This window comes from Eucyclogobius newberryi, unplaced genomic scaffold (genome assembly GCF_026437365.1).
Source record: "Eucyclogobius newberryi isolate DKJ021-1_F unplaced genomic scaffold, fEucNew1.0.hap1 SCAF_10, whole genome shotgun sequence".
Lineage (NCBI taxonomy): Eukaryota > Metazoa > Chordata > Actinopteri > Gobiiformes > Gobiidae > Eucyclogobius > Eucyclogobius newberryi.
In genome coordinates, this window is record NW_027315724.1 from 30,986,328 (window position 1) to 30,994,409 (window position 8,082).

The following is an 8,082-nucleotide window of genomic DNA, read 5'->3' on the forward strand; positions in this document are numbered from 1 at the left end:
ACTTCAAAATCGGCGTACGTCCTCTGGACAAGTGGGGCATCTAAAGTTATCCAATTTTTGGAGATACCTTTTACGGTTTGTGTGCGGCGCAGCCGCAAAGTTGGACAACTTATTTTGGAATATTGCAGCTCTAAAAATTGCTCCCATTTGATCAAAACCAGTCCGATTATGACCAAATTTGAATCAGTTGTTCAACTTTCTAGTTTGGACCAGTTTATGATGACAAAATTTAAATGGGCGCGATAGCGCCCCCTACAGAGTGACCTTTAAATTAACATTGAAGGTCAAAAATTAGTTTTACCAAAATGTTCTAAACTTTACCCAAAATTCTATTTTGGCGTCCCGATCAAAAAAGCTTATCAGACAAATGCCTTAATTTTTACGGTGTAGTTGTAGCGATGACATAAACTTCCCATGTTATCCCTATGGGAAAACCGCTAAATCTCTCGAATATCAACATTTTTATGTTTCACACTTTGACGAACTCCTCCTAGTGCGTTTTGCCCACCAACCTCAAAATCGGTGTACGTCCTCTAGACAAGTGGGGCATCTAAAGTTATCCAAATTTTAAGGATAGCTTTTACGGTCTCTGTGCGACGGAGCCGCAAACGTTTCCCAGAATTCTGACTATTTGGCCTTCAGAGTGGTCTATAAACAATAGAGTTTTTCCAAATGACATGATATTTTGAACAAAATTCTAATTTGCCATCCAAATCATAAAAGTATGAGAGCCAAAGTCATATTTTGTACGGCGTAACCGTAGCGATGACAGAAACATCCCATGTTATCCTTATGGGAAAATCGTAGAATCGCTCAAATCACCACATTTTTACGCTTCACACTTTAACGAACTCCTCCTAGGGCGATTGTCCGATCAAGTTCATATTTGGAGAATATCATCTACACAAGCGGGGCATCAAAAGTTATCCATATTTTGATTGTAAGTGCTACGGTCTCTGTGCGGTAGAGCCGCAAATATATGTCACAAATGGGAAAAACGCCAAATCCTTGAAATGTTCACATTTATGCTTCACACTTTAATGAACTCCTCTGTGGGCAATAGCTCGATCAAGCTCATATTTGGGGAAAATAATCTACACAAGCGGAGCATCAAAAGTTATCCATATTTTTATTCCAAGTGTAACGGTCTCTGTGCGCTGGAGCTGCACATTCGACCGACATTTGTGTTCATTTGCACTGGTTAAGCGCAGCATTGTACATGTCCAATGTGTCGCTGTCTTAGTTCTTAGACAATTGCGTTAGCGCCAACTCTGTAAAATGCAGAGAGCAGAGTCGGAAGGCCGGCGGCCCGCGAGGGCCGTTGGATGCCGCTTGCGGCTTTAATGTCAAATTGATTTTACTTTTTCATTCAGAAAGTTTCATTTTCAACAAGCTGGTCACATAAAGAGAAACGCTAATGTTTAATTAGATGATGTAAATGAAAGAAAATTAGAAGATTTAGCTTATTTTTCTCTATTTGGTCCTTGTTTGTTTGTTTGTTTGTGCAGTCGTACCACTCAAATGTGATATTGCGACACAAAAGCAGTGCCTTTTCCTCATTAGATCTGTTGTCTTGTCCCTTGCACTATTCATGTCTTAAGATCTCCACTATTCATGAACGCTGCTGAATATTCTGTAGAAAACTCTAAGGACAAGCTTGGGTCCCAAAACTGCCCTTGCGAACACGCTCAAGTATCTCCCAGTGTCGCGGTTTAAAACGATTAAAACCTAAACTCAATTTACAATAAAACACACAAGCAGAAAACGCACTCCGGGCTCAGTTTATATTGTTGCTCGTTCGTGCCCTCGAGGTTTTAATAATTTACACATGGCTACGGTGAAACAATTATCATTCCTGCTTCATCTGGACTGCCATGGCAACAGCTTGCCCGCGTCAAACGGCAAAAAAAATGCTCTTCCGAAGCGGCCATGCGACTAGATTGAATTTCCCCGTGTACGGAGACCAGAGAGAGAGAGACGAGGCCTGACTGATGTAACGTGCCATCATTACAGTGTCGCTCACGTTCATAAATCAGCCCAAATGTGCGAGCCCCTCCCCCACACGCCGCTAAAATCGAGATGAAGAGGTGCAGTGTGTTGTAGTCAAGGAACGATGGCCTATTTCTGTTTATTGTAGGTGAGAGCGGCAAATGTGTGGACGATAGAAGTGATGGGGTTACTTCCACACAGACGAGGTGGACAGTGTTCTTAAGACTTATTGTTACGCTCTGAAGTGGCATTTCAATATCCTGCCTCCTCAACCCTTTTGTACCCTTTTGGAATAATTGTTGTTTTTGTTTTTAAGTAACACTTTCTTGTGATTTTCTTAAACGTGTTGATGTGACTGAACTGAGCTGCTGTCTTGACCAGGACTCACCTGAACAAGGGATCTGAATCCAGGGTCAAATTAAAATAAAATCTCTTGGTTCAGGTTTATGAATTGCCTAAAAAGTGGACAGTAAAATGAACGACAAAGGTGTAAATCTAACTTTGTTCCCTTTTAAGATTGCTGTGCTAGTTTTCTTTTCTTATATCTGCCCTTTTTGCAACTTACATTTAAATTAACTTTTTATTTACATCACATACATGCACCCAATTTTCTTATTTTCATCAATTGTAGCTGTGTTATGGATATTTCACCCGATTGCCCACCTTTAGCTTTGCATATTCTTGTCTTTTAAAGTTAAATTTCTTAAATGGTCTAGAGGTAAACGGCTTCAACCAAATTACAATTAAAATGAAGTGGCAATTCTGTAACATGTATAAACCCTCCTCCTTTTTAGATCGGTTCCAACTCTCACCAATCTTCAATATTCCACAGTATCTCACTCTATCTCCATGGAGACAAGGCCAATAGGTCAGATCTGTGGAGAGGTGATGCTGCTCACAGTAACAGTTAACATTTTCAAAGGATTATTCAACAATGAAAATAAAAGTAAATTGAATAGCTACACGATGGGTGCGTTTAATGCCGTGCTCATGAACATTCCAAGCAAAACGTCTCCATGGATACAAGCCGGCCCCTCACCAGAAGAGTTACATAGTGCACCTTTAATGATATACAACACAGCGACAGTAATATCTGAATTCAGGACTCCTACTATTGCATCCAAAAATAGCCTGTCCACAAATATGAACCTGATATTCATAATGTGGCTGCGGATCTGTGTGCACGTAACCGAGGCGACACGTGCGATGACGTCCCGAGTGCGACTAAAATGAGCGTGTAATCACATTTGGGCGGCCGTAACCTTTAGTGTTGGCGGAGCGAACTCTTGACTGCTTTTCGATACGCCTCGGACAGTGTGACATTATTGATCCGGGCGGCCTGTACAGCTGCTTAACGAAACCATCAAATAAGCACACATAGATAAGCATGCTAAGGAGCCTGTTGGTCTCTGGGAGGCAATTTCTTTTCACTTTGCTCACACTTCTTTGCATCTCTGTTGTATCAAACTCAGACTGTAAGAGTGGATTTCCCTCCCCCGTCATAATTACTGTATTACAATATCCTGGCATGAGAATCTTTGAGTGCATTGAGGATTTCATTTGGGTTCTCTTGTCTCCTCCATCAGAATTAACATGCGTGTCGGGATAATCCGCCAGCTAAGTACTCCAGACCAAGATCTTCTCTGCACATTATGCCCCGAGCCACATTGAGATATTGGATCAAATGCTTAATTAAAAAGAACATTTACCAGTTGAGGATTATTTGGTTAGTCTAACTTAGCACCTTTTGCGTCGTTGCTAAAGCCTGTTCACGCCACAAGGACCACAACCGTAGAACTTTATTCAAAAACATCTATATTAAAATTGACACATAGTAGAAGTTTTGCTGTCCGAGTGGTTTAAATAGCATAGCATGAGGTGTGGTCCATTTGGCACATCTGTAAGAGCCCTAAACTCACACAGAAACAAGTCTTTAACAACCAAGATGTTATGCATAAGTCCAACTATAATGCTTAATGAGCCAAGGACAGGATTTGTACTTTCCTGCTGCGATGTATTTGGTTTCCAGAGAACTTCCCCAGTCGATTGTCTGCTATGTGATTGACATTTGAAGTTAATCCTTGAAGAAGCAGCCGAAAACTGAGAAGAGGTGTACAGTAGTGCAGAGCAGCTCCAGAGCAGCCTGCAGGGCCCAGACCAGAGGCAATGCAGCTTGAAATGGGTTTAGAAATTTGGATTGTTCAAGTCTGCCATAACAGTTCCCCTCATTAGTCTGAGTAATGCCTGCAGAAAGAGGGAGGAAAGGCTCATACAGGTAAATAGACTCTTTCATATCTAGAGACACGGTGGATTTGACTCAAACGAGCAACACACATTATTTACTTTCGTCATGACATCGCTGTTATTCTATTTTTCACAAGAAATACTTCAATTGTGTCGGAATAGTTCTATATCCACGTGCCATTTTACCATGCAATGTTCAAGCACGGTAATTTGCAAAACAATGGGCTGAGACAATGGGTAGAATACATTGTGCTCTTAAAAAAAGTTAATTTGTTTAGGGGCAAAATGTCATTCAAAGTGGATAAGGCTTTACTTTCTGCTTCAATGATGAACTACTATTGTTCTTGAGACGAGCTGAATTGATTAACGCGTGTGCTGAATGTGTACAGACCTCTTGTTTGTTATGAATATGGATGTAAGTGAACGTACATCCGGTGATAACATCTGCTGAGTGGTGTTGTGTTGCGCTAAGTGGTTTTAACATACTTTCGAGTCAACCATATTGTGTTTACAAGTTTCAAATCTTGCCATTTTGCCTATCATACTTTTTTTTAATCCTTTGTGTGGAAACTGTAACTTCCTTCACTTTAATACACCTCATGAAATTTATTAGAGGAGTTTTTACGGGCGATATTTCCCCCAGAGCTCTCCTAGATTTAATGACGTGACATTCGAAAGTGATACACTGTTTCACACCGACACAATTTCCTAAAAGCGGAACAAGAAAACAATTTTGGCATCATTTATAATAAATCAATTGCGCAATTCAGTACACAATTTATTCAGCCTAATATTTTGACTTTTTTTTTTTACATTTTTTATCTCCAAACCAAACACATTGAAGAAATAAAAGTAGATAATCGAGAGATACAACAAGATCATTTCTGTTATTGGCTTATCTTATGGCAATTTTATCTGACGTGATCTAGTGGAATGAGACCTTCCCATCCTTAACTTTCAATGTTTTCCATCAAATAAATGGCATGGGACAGGTTCTTAGAGCTGGAGACTGGACCCACGTCAGTGCTCTTGTCCTGGTTATGTCTGTGTTGGGCTGGGTTCTAAAGAGCAGCAGTGTGAATGTGTAAAGCTGTGTTGAAGAAAAGCTGAAACGAGGGAGAAAGATGGTGCCGAGTCAGCATTTCTTCACTGCTCAATGTGTGTCAGACTGTAGGGCACAGCGACACTGAAGGAACATATAGTGTGGAGGTTTGGGGATTGCTATAGTGCAAAGTGATGCAGGATTTAAAGGCCAAATCACAAGTCTATTTAAAGTAATTGCCATTTTGTGAGGCCCAGTTTTAACAGTGACAAGTTTGGCACTAAAGTAAAGTCAGAAAGTAAAACTAATCCCGTTGCAGCCATTTCATTTACCAATATTAGGAAGCATTTGAATTGATGTAAATACTACATAAATGTATATTTCATTGTTACGTTGGTGGAGTTGGTGACAGCGGAACAGAAATCTGTGCATTTAATTGCAGTATACAATTGTGTTTTTCCTCCTTAAGTGAGTCTGTCGAAATACAAAAAGATGATTTACATAATTTTCATCTCATTTCTATGTAATTTTTCTTTACAAAGCTAACTACTAATAGAATTATTCATTGTGCAGTGACACATGTTTAAGCATATCGCAGCAGGTATATTCTATTATTCTATAATATGTACTACATACGCGGTTTAACTATTTGGAAGGAGTTCCAAATTATACTTTTTTGTATTATTTATATAGACTCTAATTGAACTACCAGTATGTATTTATGTATTTTTATTGTTATTATAGGATTATCAGAAGTAAATACAGATCAGTGGGCTGAGATCGGAAGTAAGTGAAAACTGTTTTCAAGCTTGGAATGCAGGACGACATGGATCACTCAAACATGGATGAATACAATGCGAGTGTTTAGTGCTAGTTGGGTCCAGAGGGACGGAAGTAAGCCTTTTACTAACCTCCCCTTTACCCTAACCCTTTACCTAACTACCCTTTACCCTAACCCTTTACCTAACTACCCTTTACCCTAACCCTTTACCTAACTACCCTTTACCCTAACCCTTTACCTAACTACCCTTTACCCTAACCCTTAACCTAACTTCCCTTTACCCTAACCCTTTACCTAACTTCCCTTTACCTAACTACCCTTTACCCTAACCCTTTACCTAACTACCCTTTACCCTAACCCTTTACCTAACTACCCTTTACCCTAACCCTTAACCTAACTTCCCTTTACCCTAACCCTTTACCTAACTTCCCTTTACCTAACTACCCTTTACCCTAACCCTTTACCTAACTACCCTTTACCCTAACCCTTTACCTAACTACCCTTTACCCTAACCCTTAACCTAACTTCCCTTTACCCTAACCCTTTACCTAACTTCCCTTTACCTAACTACCCTTTACCCTAACCCTTTACCTAACTACCCTTTACCCTAACCCTTTACCTAACTTCCCTTTACCCTAACCCTTCACCTAACTACCCTTTAACCTAACCATTTACCTAACTACCCTTTACCCTAACCCTTTACCTAACTACCCTTTACCTTAACCCTTTACCTAACTACCCTTTACCTAACTTCCCTTTACCCTAACCCTTTACCCTAACCCTTTACCTAACTACCCTTTACTCTAACCCTTTACCTAACTACCCTTTACCCTAACCCTTTTCCTAACTACCCTTGACCCTAACGCTTTACCTAAGTTCCCTTTACCCTAACCCTTTACCCTAACCCTTTACCTAACTACCCTTTACTCTAACCCTTTACCTAACTACCCTTTACCCTAACCCTTTTCCTAACTTCCCTTTACCTTAACCCTTTACCTAACTTCCCTTTACCCTAACCCTTTACCTAACTTCCCTTTACCCTAACCCTTTACCTAACTTCTCTTTACCCTAACCCTTTACGTAACTTCCCTTTACCCTAACCCTTTTCCTAACTACCCTTTACCCTAACCCTTTACCTAACTTCCCTTTACCCTAACCCTTTACCTAACTTCCCTTTACCCTAACCCTTTACCTAACTTCCCTTTACCCTAACCCTTTACCTAACTTCTCTTTACCCTAACCCTTACCTAACTACCCTTTACCCTAACCCTTTACCTAACTACCCTTTACCCTAACCCTTTACCTAACTTCCCTTTACCCTAACTCTTTACCTAACTACCCTTTACCCTAACCCTTTACCTAACTACCCTTTACCCTAACCCTTTACCTAACTTCCCTTTACCCTAACCCTTTACCTAACTTCCCTTTACCCTAACCCTTTACCTAACTTCCCTTTACCCTAACCCTTTACCTAACTACCCTTTACCCTAACCCTTTACCTAACTACCCTTTACCCTAACCCTTTACCTAACTACCCTTTACCCTAACCCTTTACCTAACTTCCCTTTACCCTAACCCTTTACCTAACTTCCCTTTACCCTAACCCTTTACCTAACTACCCTTTACCCTAACCCTTTACCTAACTTCCCTTTACCCTAACTCTTTACCTAACTACCCTTTACCCTAACCCTTTACCTAACTACCCTTTACCCTAACCCTTTACCTAACTTCCCTTTACCCTAACCCTTTACCTAACTTCCCTTTACCCTAACCCTTTACCTAACTTCCCTTTACCCTAACCCTTTACCTAACTACCCTTTACCCTAACCCTTTACCTAACTACCCTTTACCCTAACCCTTTACCTAACTTCCCTTTACCCTAACCCTTTACCTAACTACCCTTTACCCTAACCCTTTACCTAACTTCCCTTTACCCTAACCCTTTACCTAACTACCCTTTACCCTAACCCTGTTCCTAAACTACCTAACCCTAACTACCCTAAAGGGTAGTTAGGGTTAGGGTAAA